Consider the following 17,478-nt stretch of genomic DNA (forward strand, 5'->3'; position numbering starts at 1 on the left):
ATGGAGTTACCAAAACATTATAGGTGTTCTTTGTGCTCACTAGACACATAGTTGCCTTTATCAGAGGACAAAAGTAGCATGCGGACATTGTCTCTTAAGAGTCCTGTTTCTTAAACATACTAACTAAAGGTTTTGCTTTGGAAAGCACTATCAGAATTTAAGTACAGGCAACTGTACTCAGTATTTTATAATAACTTATAAGGGCAAAGAATTTGAAAAAGAAAAAAATACATTTCTTTTACAGAATATATATGTTAATATATGTTAGTTTCATGTATACATATATATAATATACAGTATATATAACATTGCAAATCAACTATATTTCAATTTAAAAAAATTTTTAAGAAAAACTTAAGAGATGTTTCCTTGGTTAACATGTTTGATAAGCTTTTTTCCATTACACTCCTTGAAAATTATTTTATAAAGAAAAGTAATAAGGATTCACATGTTCCATTTGATTGTCAGTTTCCAAGTCAAAATTTGTTGTTCTTTATTATCTCCAGATTAAGTTCCCTTCAGTAACCCTAGCTAAAATAAAACACAAATATAAGAAAACACACTTTTAGATATGATTATTTTACCAATGTAATATCCAACACTGTATATCACACTGCTTTTTTTAAAACTATTTTTTATATTACTTATATAAACCATTAAAACTGAAAGGAAGAAAGGAAGAATTAAAACAGAAGATCTGGTTCAAATCAATAAGGGAACAAAATGTAGAATCTTTTCTAGAAAAGTCTTGTAGTTAGTATTACGGTACTCATTACTTCCCACTTAAGACAACAAAAGGAAAGGATCTATCACAAAGACTTTGAAATCACCTTTTAAAACCAAAATACCATGCATAAGATTCCCCCAAAGTATTAAAAACTATGATATTATTTACCACCAAATCAAAAGAGTCTAGGAAAATCAACCCTTAAGTTCTAAAATATTAGCGAGGGCAGGAAGGAAGAACTGTTATTTACTGTCTCCTTCCTTTCACTCCAGCCAGACTGTCTTGCTCCAGACTCTGCCAAGCTTTAGGCTAATAAGTTTAGGAACTCATTCCTACTTTTACCAAAAACATATAAAAGTAGTTCTTTGATGAAGCACTGGTTTGACTGTTCAGCATCAAGTCAAAGATGCTGCATATTCCTAGAACTGACAGCAGTGCTTGGCCCACAGTAGGATTGCACAATGTATTTGCTGAATAAAAGACAAATTAAAAAAAGGAATAAATGGTGTACAAAACTTGTTTACTAAAGAGGCCTTGAATCCCTAGTCCTCAGGTACCTTACTCAAGAGTGGAATCTCTTAACAGTCTGCCTGGGCTATTTGCCTCAGCATGAAAATGCACCTGCCTCGGCTAGTACCCGTGGGTTCCAGACTTTGGCACATGGAGGGTCAATACCACCTGACCTTTCAGTTCTTAGCCCCAGTAAGCCCACCACAGCTTCAGTTTTCTTACATATACAGAAAGGAAAGTGAAGTCGCTCAGTCGTGTCCAACTCTTTGTGACCCCATGGACTGTAGCATACCAGGCTCCTCCGTCCATGGGATTTTCCAGGTAAGGGTCCTGGAGTGGGTTGCCGTTTCCTTCTCCAGAGGATCTCCCCGACCCAGGGACTGAACCCGGGTTTCCCACATTGTAGGCAGACGCTTTACCGTCTGAGCCACGAGGGAAGCCTTTACATATACAGGACCTCACTCTAAATCTATGACCTGATCTGGCCTGCTATCTTCACCTTAACTACAAGCTGCCATGCACGGAAATCTTCAATTTTGTATTAGCCTCTGAGATCATGATTCCCTGGCTTGTAGTTCTATGATACCTGTGGTTTTAACATGGAAGTTACATGACTTGGAGCAACTCTGTATGTGCTGCTTTTCAGTATCCTACAATTTAGTTTGCTAGCATTATCTACAACCCACTCCAGTGTTCTTGCCTGGAGAATCCCAGGGACGGGGGAGCCTGGTGGGCTGCCGTCTATGGGGTTGCACAGAGTAGGACACAACTGAAGTGACTTAGCAGCAGCAGCAGCATTATCTACGATGTATGTTTTTATACAACAGGATAAATGACTTACTCAGAACTGCAGTGAATGACAAAGCCTGGATTGCAGCTGATTTTCTAGGATCTTATGTCTAGCCCATTAAATAATATATATACCCCCTACTTCAGTTGTATCAATTACCTTCTTTTTTAAATTTTAAGTTCTAAATAAAGAGACATGAAAAGAAAGTAAATTCTTTAAAATCCAGATTCTATTATTGCCTGGCACAAGAGTACGGGTCTAATGCACACATACACTTTTTACCTTGAATTTAATCCATTCTTCATCCACATGCCAGCAGTATTAATCATCTTACCGCACCCAAATACTTCCTATGACACCAAGTTCACTATATTTTGGCTAAGTCTGGGCAGCAGCAGCTGACAGAAAAGTTAATATGTTCTTAATATGGTTGGGCTTCACAGGACCCGTTTTTCCTCTGAAAACTGTGTACAAAATGTTGTAAAAATGTACATTGTTCTGGGGACCTGGTCCAGAGCTTTCATTTGATTCTCAAGAGGTTTAAGATCCAACATAAAGATTAAGAACCCAAAGGCCAGAAAACTAACAGGGTTGTGATAATTCCTTCTTTAAGAAGCTGTTCCATTCAAACACTCCTATTTTTCCTTGGTGAACAATTAATATTTTAATTTATGTATTTTCCCCAAGTTCAAGTTCTAATCCTAACTCTGATGTTTCCTTTTGATTAAAGGTCCTTTACTTTCATTTAACCCTCATCACCTTTCACAAAACCCCAAGCTCTTTCTCTCCCAAGAGTTAGGCCAGAGACCCAAATCCTAGGCCCACTGTAATTTTTTCAAGTCAGGGACCAACTGACAAGAAACATTCTGGCTCCAACATTCCAACTGTCTTACTAAGGGGCTAAAATAGTAAGAGAGACCTTTGCTGTGTGTGTGTATGTGTTTTGCTTTTTATTAAACAGTTGTTTAAGACAATCTGGCTACAAATCCTCAAGGGAAAATCTGGGGTCAAGAATCTATTGCCCCTTTCTGGTTGGGCCTGAATTTTCCTCAAGCCATCCCACATCTTCTGAGTTGAACAGGCTCTAATGACATACTTTACTGCAAGTATGGAAAATACTGCAAGTAGAAATTCTTCCAATCACTCTGAGAAAATCAGAGACTCTAAACAAGTGTTTCTTACTCACTTTCAAAACACTTGTACTACATTATTTACTGACTTTCATCTTCTGAATCCTCTTCCATCAGCCTAGATTATTATACACAGCCTTACTTGCATAAAATGTTCATTATGACTTGGAGGTCTGAATGTTCTTTTTTGAACTGTACAGTCTCTCACCGTAGCTCTGAGATTCTGATTTATATCTCCTCATTTCTAACTGGGATCATGGCTCTAAACACACTTCTGGACTTTTGTGACAAGCTTCTTTCCAATGATTCAAAACAGTAACCTATATGCAAAAGGAGGACAACTTCTGTGCCTTACAAGAATTAGTAAAGTTGAATTTAAACAAACAAACAAACAAACAAAAAAACCAAAAAAACCCCACCACAGAACTTTCTGGCTAACTGAGAACTGTTGTACATGAGAATCAATAACACAGAACTAAACTGAAGATACCTGGGTCACGTTGTGAGCACCAACTGTACTACAGAGCACACGCTGACAGTGCAGGAGACGCGGCTGGATTTATACAGAGCATACGCCCTTCTGGATAAATGGTGGATAAACGCAGGTCTCAATTTCCTCTCAAAATGGTAGGATGTGTTATGTTTTCAGGCACTGACTTTCAGATATTTGAACTGTCAGGATTTGTTTGGAGGCAACAAGAGTTTAATGAACTGTATTTTTTTTTACCTTTTATTTAGAGATGTGTAAGGAAACATAGCTTAGTCTCCTTAACAACACAAGGAGGGACATGGCCACACAAAATGTGAAAATTAAGGAAAATCACTCACTGGGGTGCTCCGCGTATTCTGGATTGCCTTTATTATCTTAACAATAAATCTCACCCACATCTGAGTCTCCCCCTCTCCTGCCCTCCCCTCGCTTCTCTGGCTTCCATTAGCTCTGGAGTTTTGATCGGTGATTTTAATGGTTCACTCTTTGCGCTCCTCCTTCTTCGTGCCACTTGGCTCCCGATCGGCAGCATCCTAAGGGAGCTGGTATGGTGCTCCCTCCCTTGAAAGCTACTCTAAAAGGTCACTATTTTCAGTAAGGTGAAGGGGAGGTAAGATGAAGGGAAACTGAACTTTGGTGATGCATAAACATGTTTCAAGACCCACACTCTGAAATACAACTGGGTTTCCCTAAGTAATGTGTGTTGTGTGGGGGGAGGAGAGGGGGATAGAAGAGATGTGGAGGTAAGAGAAACGAAGACAAAACAGGACGAAGCAGTGGAGGCCCAGTGCAGAGGGAATGGAGTTCTGAACAACAGTGGAGAGAGATTCAGGGTGAGGGTAACATCAGTAGGCAACATGAACATCTAAGGAGACGGTGAGTGACTCCTAGGAGCAAGGAATTATTACGTGGAAATAAATAAAGCAGTATAAATGGGGAAAGACGCATCTTACAGAAAGAGGCCAAGATCCAAATGATTCAGGCTTCCAGTCATTATCCAACTAGCCTAATCTGAGCTGTCCTCATTCAACGGGTGCAGTGTGAGAGGACAGGCCAAACCTCACTTTTCCTAGTCACACAAGGAATGCCATTCAACTCAAAGAAGAAAAAGGGAGTCAGGATCCAATATATCAGAGAAACATACAAGTCAAGGGAGTCCTCTGTAAACTGAACCAAGGTTCAGTGCTGGGTTCAGGCCCCAAGAAAAACTAGGGCATCATCATGTATGAGAATAAAAAGACCAGGCGAGGAGATAAGCCACTCTAACAAGGGTCATTTTTAAACCCTGGCACATAGGTAAGGAAGCATCAGATTATTTAAAGACTGTGCTGAGCAGTGGGAAAGTGGCTCTGTGATATAAGGTCAGGATAAACTCTCTAACTCAGAGATTTGAACGTGCATGCTTTCTGTGGCCATGGCTGGGCAGGGCAAGTGCAGGTGGAGACCGACAATTCTAAGCAAGATGGAATGCCAGAGTTCAAGTTGATTCAACCCTTACCACTGAGTATCTGATATACATTCAATCCTGAGCTAAGTGCTGGGACACAGAGAATTCACCCCCGACTTGAAAGAAGAGTTCACAGAGAAAACCAGAAGAAACAGCTTGAAATTGTGTAGAGTTTGTTTCAGAATGATTTGTTTCTTCAGATTCTGCCCATCAGACTAAGAATTTGTATTACAACTAGGGTATGACCTCTCCCCACTGATGATCTAGTTCTTATAATAGTCCAGGTAACACTGTTTCTGGCAAACTTTCCCCACCAGTCATGGGAATGTCAGTGCCAACACAGTCTTGCACCCATGTTACCCACATTTTTTTATAACCTGTGAAGCTGACTTCAGAGATCATTGCTGATGCTCACAAAAGAAGACTGTGGAACAACTATATTCTTTTGTCACAAATCAAAAGGGAGAGATTGGAAGGGCTAGCACAGGTCATTCCTTCCCCTGAAAGTGAAAAGTCCGTTGCTGTCATCATTGTTAAGCCACACTGATCTCCCACAATGCATCTGAGTAAAAGCATACATGAAAAACAACACCTCTAGCCTCCATCAGGCTAAATTCTAAGAAAAATAGGAAAACAATCCAAAAATGTCTTGAAGTGGCTAAAAAGCAATTTAACTCAGAGTTGATCTGATTTAAAGATTTGCAGTATATTTTAACAGAAATAAATATAAGACATTCCATCTACTTGTTAAATTTTTATACCAATAAATATAGTAAACTTAAAAATTCTTAGAAAATATGTCCAATTCAGGGAAGAGTGGATAGAGATAGAAGGCAGAACATGAACACAAAAAATACAAAGAAACAACAGCAGAGGAAAAAAAGGGTAAAAACAGAGAGGACACCTGAAGCAAAATCCTAAGTGTACCAGGGAAAGAGGAAAATAAGAGCAAATGAAAATGGAATTAGTATTGATGGAGGCTGAGTGAATCATGGCTACTGACAGGTTCGACCCTTTGTTTTACAGATAAGCTGTGGCCTAGTGAGGGTGAGTCACTGCTTTGAGTTTACACAGTGACAGACTTATTTTCTTGGGCTCCAAAATCACTGCAGATGGTTGACTGCAGCTATGAAATTAAAAGATGCTTGCTCCTTGGAAGAAAAGTTATGACCAACCTAGACAGCATATTAAAAAGCAGAGACATTACTTTGGGCAACAAAGGTCCGTCTAGTCAAAGCTATGGTTTTTTCCTATAGTCACGTATGGATGTGAGAGAGGGACTATAAAGAAAGCTGAGTGCCAAAGAATTGATGCTTTTGAACTGTGGTGTTGGAGAAGACTCTTGTAAGTCCCTTGGACTACAAGGAGATTCAACCAGTCCATCCTGAATATTGGAATAAAGGAAACCAGTCCTGAATATTCATTGGAAGGACTGATGCTGAAGCTGAAACTCCAATACTTTGGCCACCTGATGCCAAGAACTGACTCACTTGAAAAGACCGTGATGCTGGAAAAGACTGAAAGTGGGAGGAGAAAGGGACGACAGAGGATCAGAAGGCTGGATGGCATCACTGACTCGATGGACATGAGTTTGAGCAAGCTCCAGGAGCTGGTGATAGACAAGAAAGCCTGGCATGCTACAGTCCATGGGGTCACAAAGAGTCAGACATGACTGAGCGACTGAACTGAACTGAACTGAGCTGGACGGTGGCAGGACTAGAAAGGAGGTCAGTGCATAGTAACTACTCAAATTTGGGATGAATTAAGAAAATAAGTGAATGGTCTGAATGTTGGTGGGTCCCTCCCTGGCAAAACTCACGTGGTGAAGTCCTAATCCCCAGTGCAGCTGTGTTAGAAGACAGGGCCTCAGGGTCTCCAAACTAATAGAATGAGCGTCCTTACAGTGGAGAGTTGACCTGCACGAGCACCCAAATTCCTGCTCTTGCTCCCCCACAAGGCATGCACAAAAATGACGTCAAGTAAGCCCACAGGGAGATGGTGGCAGCCTACGAGCCGAGAGGCCTACCTGGTAGGCACCTTGATCTGGGACTTCCCAGTCTCCAGAACAGTGAGACAGAAACTTGTGCTGTTTAAGTCACGGGTCTCTGGTTCTCTGTTACAGCCGACCCAGTGAACTAAGACAACAGAACTGAAGTCCTTTGGCAAGGTATTCAAAAGGAAAGCTTAACTCATTTGTTAAATCTAAAATATAAACATAAACACCCTCCTCCCTCTCACCTTTTCTTTCAGTTGAAGAATGAGAATGGGGCTACTGGTTAGCTTTAAGCAAAAATTCAGGTAACATTCTGAGAGGCAAACTATAAGACACCTACACATAGGAGAAATTAAATAAAATCCGTCAAATAATGGGTGGTCAAAATATGATTCTGTGCTTAGGAAAGTAACATATCCTTCATAGTCTCCAAACTCTGCAAATAACAAATGCTCAAGGTAGGTCTGCGCGCGTGTCTGTTCTGCAGCCAGCACCATAAAGAGGCAGACTGCCATTTTAAGAATCTGGCCAAGCCCCAAGCACCCCTTTCAACTTGCCTACTCTCCAAGCCCCTTCTTATGCCATGGGAGTGTATGACTTGACAAATTTTTACATATTATTAGCAAAACAAAATAGAATTTTTCATTACCAAGTTTTTAAGAAATTTGCTTAATATATTTCTGTTTGGTGAAACAGTAAAAATACAAGTAAAAAGCTTTACTGCCCAACTTGAACATACATTTAAAAAATTTATTTATTTGATTGATAAATTAGGCTACTTCTTGGTGAAAACAGAATCTTAAGGGTTCAAAGGAAAATAAAAATTAGTGGAGGGAGGGAGGAGGTTTAAGAGGGAGAGAACATGTGTATGCCTGTGACTGATTCATGTTGATGCATGGCAGAAACCATCACAATATTGTAAAGTAATTGTCCTCCAATTAAAAATAATTTAAAATAATAATAAAAATGAAAACACGACAAAAAAGTTACTGGAAAAATTACCAATTACCAAATTACCAATATATAGAAGTAGAAATTCAGCAGTTTTCATTATGCTTTATAGTACTTCCCCAAAATGGTCACTGTCAATCAGCATGGATGAATGAATGGGCTAACTATGTAACACAAAAACAGTAAGAAGAACCCAGAGTTCATACATACAGACAGGACACTTTTAATTAACATTTTAATCATCTCTGTATTTATGAAATGATTAGACCAAGAAAAGGGAGCAAAAAGAGTACTGTTTTCCTTGTAACATGAATTAGGTAAAACCACAGCATACCTTACAGTTGAAAGGCCCGTAGAGTTTCAAAATAAAACCTCTTTAAATAGATGCCTAGATGGGTCCATCTTGTCTGCTCTGAAAAGAATTTTATAGCCAATATACAATCTGTCTAAAATTTATAAAGTGGGTCATAGTGTAAAAATTCATCTTTACTTCAGAATGTTCAGAATTGACCATATTTTCCCATTAAAAGAAACACACACACACACACACACGTACATATTTATAAATGGTGGCTGGGTTTCCAGACCAGACCATGAGAGCCCAGTAATGTAATCAGGGAGGGATGGAGGGGTGGAATGGGGAGAACACAGGAGTCCATGGAACCAGTAATGGACATGAACTACCATACAGCTGAAATAAACAGGAGGACAAGATAGCTAAAACAGCAGCAAATTATAAGTAATGCCAATGTAATTAAATAAGAAATGATGTGTTTTTTTCCAAATCATCTTGCATATTGGTTAGAAGTAGAAGACAAATTTAATCCACTAAGAAAGTGGAGACTTCTATGGAGACTTAGAGGAAGGAGTAGGAGTACTTTCAAGCCTTTTAGTGATGGGTGCAATTTTTGGGGGGGAGGGTGAAACTTTTAAAAATACAACTTCATTTCCAATCTACATTTCCATTTTCCTTGATACAAATGCATTTCTAATCAATCAATCTTAAGGAAGGTAATCTGTTTACTTTGTAAATGGGATAAAAAGATGGAGACAAGGAAAAGGAAACATAGGAAGATTTAGAACAGAATGGGGAAGGGAAAGTAAGTGCTTAAATACTTGCTGAAATGAGAGGAGGGAGAAATCTAAGAGTGTGCTGGCAGTGGGAATAACTAAAGTTTAAACAGTAAAAGAAAAAGAGGTAAAAAGGAGAAAGAAAGACCCAACATACCCGTACTATTTTCAAAGGGGGAAGAATATAGATATTAAGTAAACCCTGTATCAGAGTTCTCAGTACTGCCATCAGAAATGTCACTGACTCAGAACAGTCCAGATGGGTCTAACCAGGTAGCAATCATGGTAACTAACATAAACTGAACATTTATCATATACCAAGAACTGAGAGCTTTCACAGGCTCAAAACAACCTTCTAAGATACATACTGTTTTTGATGTTCTAATTTTATAGATGAAGAGACACAGTAATATACCCGATGTCATTAAGACAGAATGCCAGACAGCCAGGTTTGAAAACTCGTCAATTTGATTCCAAAGCCCGCACCATGAAGCACTACTGCCTCCAGAGTATAACCATCAGAGAGGGACAAATGGCCCTAGTGTATGAGGGAACAGGAAAAACACAAACAGAGTTCTGCACTAACAAGTTCTATAGTTACTAAATGTTCCCTCGTCAATGAAAAAGTAGTAAGTAGAGAGGGCTTCCCAGGTAGTGCGAGTGGCAAGGAGTCCACCCGCCAATGCAGGAGATGTGGGTTCAGTCCCTGGGTCGGGAAGATCCCCTGGAGGAGGGCATGGAAACCCACTCCAGTATTCTTGCCTAGAGGATTCCATTGACAGAGGAGCTGGCGGGCTACGGGATGTCAAAGAGTGAGCACACACTCTTTCAATGACTCAGTGCGTACACACACACCCAGGAGGTAGAAAACCTCTGGAATTTACCACCCATGTGACAAATATTTATTGAGCATCATTCACTATTCTAGACACTGGGGAAACAGCAATAAACAAACCTGACAAAAATCTCTATAGGTGAGGAAAGCAGTAAAAGAGATGTTTTTATAATATACTAGAAGCTGGTGAGGGCTGTGGAGAAACAATAAAGTGACTGAAAAAGTACTAAATGCAAAGGTAACGTGAGCAAAGATGTGAAGGAGCTGAAGCCGTACACATGAGGGTATCTGAAAAAAGCACAATCAGTAGAGGAAAGAAGTACTATCACAGAGTGCCTGGCAAGTCTGAGGAGCAGCGAGAAGCCAGGGTGGCTGGAGTGTGAGGAATGGGAAGAACAGGAGACAGACATCAAAGTGGTACCCAGGAGCCAGTTCAACAGAGCCTTGTAGGGACTCTGCCTTTTCTTCTGAGTGAAACCCATCAGTGGATTTTTGAGCATGATCAGATTTATATTTTCAAAGGTTTAAGTCAGATGGTGTGCTCAGAATAAATTATTTGGAGTCAATGGTGGAAGTGGGGGAGACCAGGTAGGAGACTTCTGCAATAAAACAGGCGAGAGAGGATGGGGTACTGAGCCAGGAGAGCCATTGCTGAGCTAGTAAAAAGAGATCAGATTTAGGTGATTTTTGAAAGGCAGAGCCTAAAGGATTTGCTGATTAATAAGACTGGAGTGAGGGAGAAAGAAGAGTCCAAGACAACTTCAAGTTTTTTTCTGGCCCAAGGAACAGAAAGCTGTCATCTGAGAAAGGAAGACTGTAGGTGTTCCCACAGGTATGAGACTCAGCGAAGGCAAGTGGAGACCAGGAGTCCAGCTTGGCCAAGTTAAGTCTGAGGTAATGATGAGGTATGGGAATGTCAAGTAGGCAGGTGGATATAAACTTCCTGGGATGGGTCTTCTTTTAGAACGTGACAAAATTTACTAACACCTGAAACAGTTAATAAGCGGCCAAATGCTGAAGGTAGATACATGTATAAAGGTAGCTGGAAGAAAACAGTATAGAAACGAAAAAAAGGTTCTGGATTGATCATTCTAAATACTGCTTTTATAAAAATAAAAATGTTTTGCAATTATGAAGCAAAGAAGATCATCTTGTCAACACAATTATGCATTGTCAAAGGATTTCAAAAAATTCTTTAAATATTGCATTTAGACTATGTAAGTATGGGAAGAAGAACCAGAAGCAATAATTAACTAGAACCTATTAGAGGCTATGTTTGGAATCTGGAATCAGAACTTATAAGATGGATATGTTCCACGTTAATGAATGACTCTTCAAAAGCAATTAGATTATATTCAAAGGAAGCTGCCTTTTTAATATATGCTTTCAAAACTAAGGAAAACTGGGAATAAAAACTGGGACAGTGCATGTCAGTGAAACATCACAGATTTGGAAGATACAGATCTACACAGATAGAGCTCTAAAAAGGACCAGGAGCAGAACAAAGGGTCAAAACAGTACAAACACTGACACAGAACCTGGAACTCATGGCATAAATATAATTTGTGACAATTTTAGAACAAGTTTGGGACTGGCTTGAGTACTACTCAGCAAAAAACTTGCTTCAGTTAGTGCTATGCGGAAGAACAGGGCTGAATTTCAACATATTTTCACAGATGGAAAAGGAAGAGAAATCAAGAGTACATTATTTGGATTTCAAAGAGAGCAATGATTCATTCTGTGCTTAAAAAAACTAACATTCTTCTCAGCTCAGTGTATTAACTACTAATAGATTCAAAAACCGCTTTTTAAAAAATATCCAGAGATCTTGTACTATTAACAAGGCTAAAGAAGGGGTAGACACAATGATGAGTTAAAATCTGCACTTGCAAAAGAATGGCTGGAAGACAGCTTATGTCTATTTTCTTCAATATGATATTAGTACAATAAATGCTTTCATTTTACAGGAGAAGCTGCAATTACAAGACTGCAAATTAGTAAGACAATTCCTCACACAGCTAGGAAATGAACTTGGAGGAATAGACCTCTCATCCATAAGCACGCGTCTTGGATAACAGGAAGAAAGGGAGAGGATACAAAAAGGACAGAAAAACATGAAGCACTGCAAAAAAGATTTTGTAAAAAACCATGAACAGTATTCAAACGTGACTTGTAGTCATTACAGGAGAGATATGTAATTAGTTGCATGAATGAATTTTTTCTTATCTCTAATAAAGCTGTTTTTCACTCTCATTTCTTAATTTCTTAAGGCAGATTCTTTACCATCTGAGCCCCTAGGGAAGCCCTCATAAAGAATTAAACAAGATAAAACATCAGAGCGCCCTCTGGACCCAGATGATAAATGGTTTTGGCTATCTGTCCTGGTTAACTGAACAGCTAAATTTATGAGACTAGCAGCAGCAGCAGATGAAATCACTAAATAAAAGAATCAAGAAAAGTGGTCTAAAGACTTGGTCCAGAGTATGACAACTTTAAAACAGAAGAAATCACCAAAAAGGTAAGAAAAAAAACAAGAGAGTATAATGTCCTGGAAGGCAAGTACCCAAGAAAGTGAGTCACAGAGAAGGAAGTAATCAACCATGTTCTGTTCCACAGGTGGGTCAGGTAAGAGAAAGACTCAGGCCTGACCACTGGACTGAGCAGCATGGAAGCTATTGGTAAAACTGACAAAAGTCACTTCAGTAGGATGGTGGCAATAAAAACCTGAGTGGACTTAGAGGGAATGAGGAAAAAATTGGTATGTACAAACAGAGACAACTCTAAGGGAAAATAAATTTATCAGTAGCTGACAAAAGTGAGGCTAAGGGCATTAAAGTGGATGAAAGAACACCTTAACTGTATGTTAACAGAGCTCATCCGGAGAAGGCAGTGGCACCCCACGCCAGTCCTCTTGCCTGGAAAATCCCATGGATGGAGGAGCCTGGTAGGCTGCAGTCCATGGGGTCGCTAAGAGTCGTGCACGACTGAGCGACTTCACTTTCACTTTTCACTTCCATGCACTGGAGAAGGAAATGGCAACCCACTCCAGTGTTCTTGCCTAGAGAATCCCAGGGACAGAGGAGCCTAGTGGGCTGCCCTCTACGGGGTCGCACAGAGTCGGACGCGACTGAGGAGACTTGGCGGCGGCAGCAGCAGCAGAGCTCATCCAGAAAAGAGAGAAAACCTGATGATCCCAGAGAGAGGGGAGAGAACTGCTGGGTCCAGGTCTTCAACAGGCCAGCAGAGATGGGACCCACTACACAACTAAGGGGTTGGCCTGATAAGGAAGGCAACTGTTTCATGTACAGTAATAGGAGAGAGGACAAGTTCACTGACGCGGATGGGACAAAGTGGGTCGAGTGTGGGGATGGGAAAGCTGATTGCTTCAGCTTTCTCACGTATACTCTGGCAACTAGAAGATCTATAAACTAAAAGAAGGAGTGCTTCAGCAACGGATACAGCATTCTGAGGAGATTGGCCTAAGTGGCACAGTATCAGGGCACCCTTCTCATCTGCCCTCTAGGCTTCTGGAACTCTGAAATCTCTTGTAATCTCCAAACGGCGTAACTTCTCCAAAGGGGAGAACAAAGGAGTCACTGGTCTACGGTGATGCTGAAATCTCACTGGGCAAATGCTGGGAGTTCCTTGATCAGGTCTCAGGCTTGGGTAGGAATTCTCTGTGGTTCTTGACTTTGAATCATCCTTCCCTTTTCACGAAAGGTAGCATGTGTTAGCAGCTGAATAATTTTCTCAGCCTATTTCCTGCCAGAACAATTTTGGGGGTTCAACAGCCTCTTTTGTTCCCTCTCCTTTCAGCTGTAGCTGCAGTGGACCTCCTATGACTCTTGCTGAGATTACAGCAATAGACAAAAGCTACACCCACAAACACCTTCAAGATAAGCCCTTCTCTACCCTCTCTCCTGCCAAAATGGCTAGAAGTCCTAGTGCTTGACTGAGAGGTCTTCTGTGTGACTCTTAAGGCACTACCTCTGGTTTTTCTCAGGTCTTAACAAAAGGTTTTACAGCCATATCCTCCGCTTCATCTTTAGACTACCATTCTCCTGACAGTGCCCTTGAATTGACCTTTGCTAGAAATCTATGTCTTAATTTTACCATCATTTACTCTGCATAAAGTCCGAAAATTTTCAAAACCATCACGTCCTGGTTCTTTTTTTAACAGTCCTTTCCTCAAATTATTTCTCTCTTCTTACTCTCTACTATAAGTAGCAAGAAGAAAGCAGTGGGCACCTTCAATGTTTTCCTTGAAAATTTACTTAGGGACATCTCCCAGTTCCTTAGGCATGTTTCCACTTTCCACGCAACTACAAACCAGACTGCTGCTAAACTTTCTGCCAGTGCATAACAAGGACTCCCCTTCCTCCACGTTCCTTTCCTTTGAGGCTTCATGGCAATCTCCCCAAGGTCCCCAACTTTAGCAATAACATAGGCACTCTGATCTTTCACCAAAACTCCCCTCAAAGGCCACTGCCCATTCCGAAGTCACTCTCCCACTTTACATTTCCTGTGCAGAAATACCCACTTTGGGTACCAAAATCTACAGCTGTCCATTTCTCTTTAACCAATCATTCTCAAACAACAGCTTAAAACACTACCTTTTACCTTGCAGTTTCCGTGGATCAGGAAGCCAGGTGAGTTGGAGCTGGGTGCCTCTGGTTTGGGGTCTCTCATTCGGTCGCTCTGTCACCGAATCTTAGCAGTGACATCCTATCACATTTGCCACATTCTATTAGTTCAAAGTGAGTCACTAAGTTCAGCCTACACTCAAAGGCAAGAGACTGCGTAAGGGAATGAATACCAAGAGGCAGGAAGCATGGGGACTATCTTAGAGGCTGTGTGTCAGAGATGAGATGGAAAGCACGGTAGCAGGCTGATTAACAGTACTGACTCTGAGACAAAACTATGGAGTTTGACTTTTGCTTCCGTATCACAATGTGAAAAAAGGCTCATAAAGTAAAACAAGAGTCGAAAAAGGACCTGACTTCATAAACACGTTGCACCTGGGAATTTCTGTTCCCCTCTCTCTTCCAATCCTAACTGTCTTAAACCACCTTGAGAATTTCCCTGGTATTAGATATAATCTGCAAGCACCCAGTGCCAGAGAAACATGCAAAAACATGATTTTGACTTTCAATGAGTCCAAGAAACTTATTTTTAATAAATTTAATAAAAACAAACAAGACGACAAAAGGATAAAAAGAAAGATCCAGAATTAATGAAACAGAGCAGAGGGGAATCTACGCACAACAGCACAGGGTGGAGGTTTGTCCCCCCACCACCCAACCCCCTGCCCTAATTTTGGCATCTGCTTTTAAATTGTAATGCCAGTCTTAATCAAAAAATACCATACCACCTTTTCTCTAATTGGCAGATAAAAGTACAAAATAAACAGAAGAAATAAATCATTAAGAATGATTTAGATGCTTTTATTTAGATGTCAGTTTATATGAGGAACACAGCATTCAGCAGTAACACTGGGGAGTGACATCATTCCCATTTTACAGATGAGACACAAGAGCATGAAGATCGTGTGACGTGTTCTAATGACACAGCAGCAATAACAACTGAGCAAGAGCAGAACTGCTGCCAGCATGTGATATGACAGACAATGAAGCTACAATTGATTAGTTTTGATTTTCATGGATACAGTGATCTGGCTGAGACGGCCAGTATTTAAGTGTTCATTTCACAGTCAGGAAAAGTAACTGACACTTATTTTAAGTAATGAAAGTCAGGTTTTGATCACTTAACCTCTAAATTAATGGTCCAAATCCAAATAAGCAAATAAAACACCATATGAGCTAATATGCAAATAAGATAGCATAGACCCTACAGATATGAATTAAGTTGGACACTGTACTACACGGATAGTTCATTATACTAAGAATATCTAATTAACCTTTCAATTAATGTATGTGGAGTGTCTATTCTATGCAGGTCTTATATTACAGATACTCTATGTTATCTCATTCAATATTATTAATAATAAAGGACGCTGAAAAAGTGTTTGCGAAGAGGAGCCACAAGCTTACCTTCAGAGAAGGAATAAGAATGCAGTGTTTGAAACCAGCTCAGGAATTTTATTAAAAACTGCACATACTTCCAGAACCAAAATGAGGAAAGGGGGCACTACAACTCCTCAAATGTAATTTCTTCATTGCAAAAAGAAGTGAAAGAAAATGCGTCTTGGGAGTTACAGGCTCCACTTCCCTCCCCTCCCCATTCCCAAGCCAGTATGTGTGTTTTCCCACATTGATTTTCTACCCCTTCAAGTATACAATTAAAATCTTTAAAAAATGAATGTTTGCTTAAATGGTTTCAACGTTTTATTCCCTAATTTATACATTTTACAACAACAAAATTCCATATTATGGTTTGAAAAGTGATAAAGGATACTTGCTTGAGATTAAATGCCACATTTACGACAAACAGCATTGAAACATACATACTAAGATAGGCAACTTTCTTATATAACTGGAAGCACTTCTCTCTCAGCATTAGAGCATCTGGCCATCATCTCTATCTAAACATGTTATTCTCACTTCCAAACCCTGATCCTAAGGCCTTTTACTTCATACCTGTACAACCCTATAGTTGCTACCCAACAAGTACCCAATAGTAATTGATCTTCCTGCTTCTAGTCCCTCTCCAAACTATTCTATCCACAGAATCTTAACAGCAAAGCACTCCTTTGAGAAGGTTAAATATTGCTATACTAAAAAATTTCAGAATTTCTTTTTCTATAGAATAGTGATCTACTATTCAAGTTCTGCCAGGTTATCCATCAAGCCATTTCTTCTATTCCTGTCTCTCCAGTAATACTGGACCCTTCACTATTCCCCAAACTTCCTTTCCTCCTTTCTTTTCACTACACAATGTCCGGCCAGTGCCTACTCTACATAGGCGCAGAGGACACACCAGTGCCTTCATGGAGTTTAAATTCTGGCTGGAAGAGAAAAGCAATAAACAAACAGACACAGCGAGTCAGATAGTGGTAGGTGCCTGGGAGAAAAACAAAGACCAGGAAAGGGAATGGGAGATGTTGGACAAGGGAGTAGGGAATTACTATTTATCTAGGATGCTCCTGATAAGGTAACCACTGAGTAGAGATTTCATATAAATAAGAAGTCAAGCAGATACCTGCAGAAAGAGCAAGCCAGTGAGCAAAACCTAAGGCCCGGCGGCAACGGTGTTGTTTGAAATGTTCAAAGAATAGGCAGGAGTACAGAAAAACAGGGGGTCAAAGATAGCCAAGGGAACAAGTCATACAGGGCCTTACAGACCAGTGCAGGGCACTTGACTTTCATGCTGAGTGAGATATGAAGCTTCTGGAGAGTTTCGCCAGAGGAGCAACATAATGTGACATGTGAAAGGATCACTCTGGTTGCTATGATGAGAACAGACTTCAGAGAAGGGGTTGAAGAAGAAGAGGAGAAGCAGGGAGGCTAGTTAGATAATTATTACAATACTACTTCTTGCCTGGAAAATTCCATGGACAGAGGACCCTGGCAGGCTA

The 17,478-nt window shown here is 40.2% G+C and overlaps 1 protein-coding gene across 25 annotated transcripts in view; it reads right to left on the bottom strand.

Moving 5' to 3' along the window:
- Positions 1 to 17,478, bottom strand: part of RBFOX2 (RNA binding fox-1 homolog 2) — a 292,987-nt gene that overhangs the window by 126,710 nt on the left and 148,799 nt on the right. The gene's annotated exons all lie outside the window — the stretch shown is intronic.

The sequence above is a fragment of the Bos javanicus genome, chromosome 5 (genome assembly GCF_032452875.1).
Source record: "Bos javanicus breed banteng chromosome 5, ARS-OSU_banteng_1.0, whole genome shotgun sequence".
NCBI lineage: Eukaryota > Metazoa > Chordata > Mammalia > Artiodactyla > Bovidae > Bos > Bos javanicus.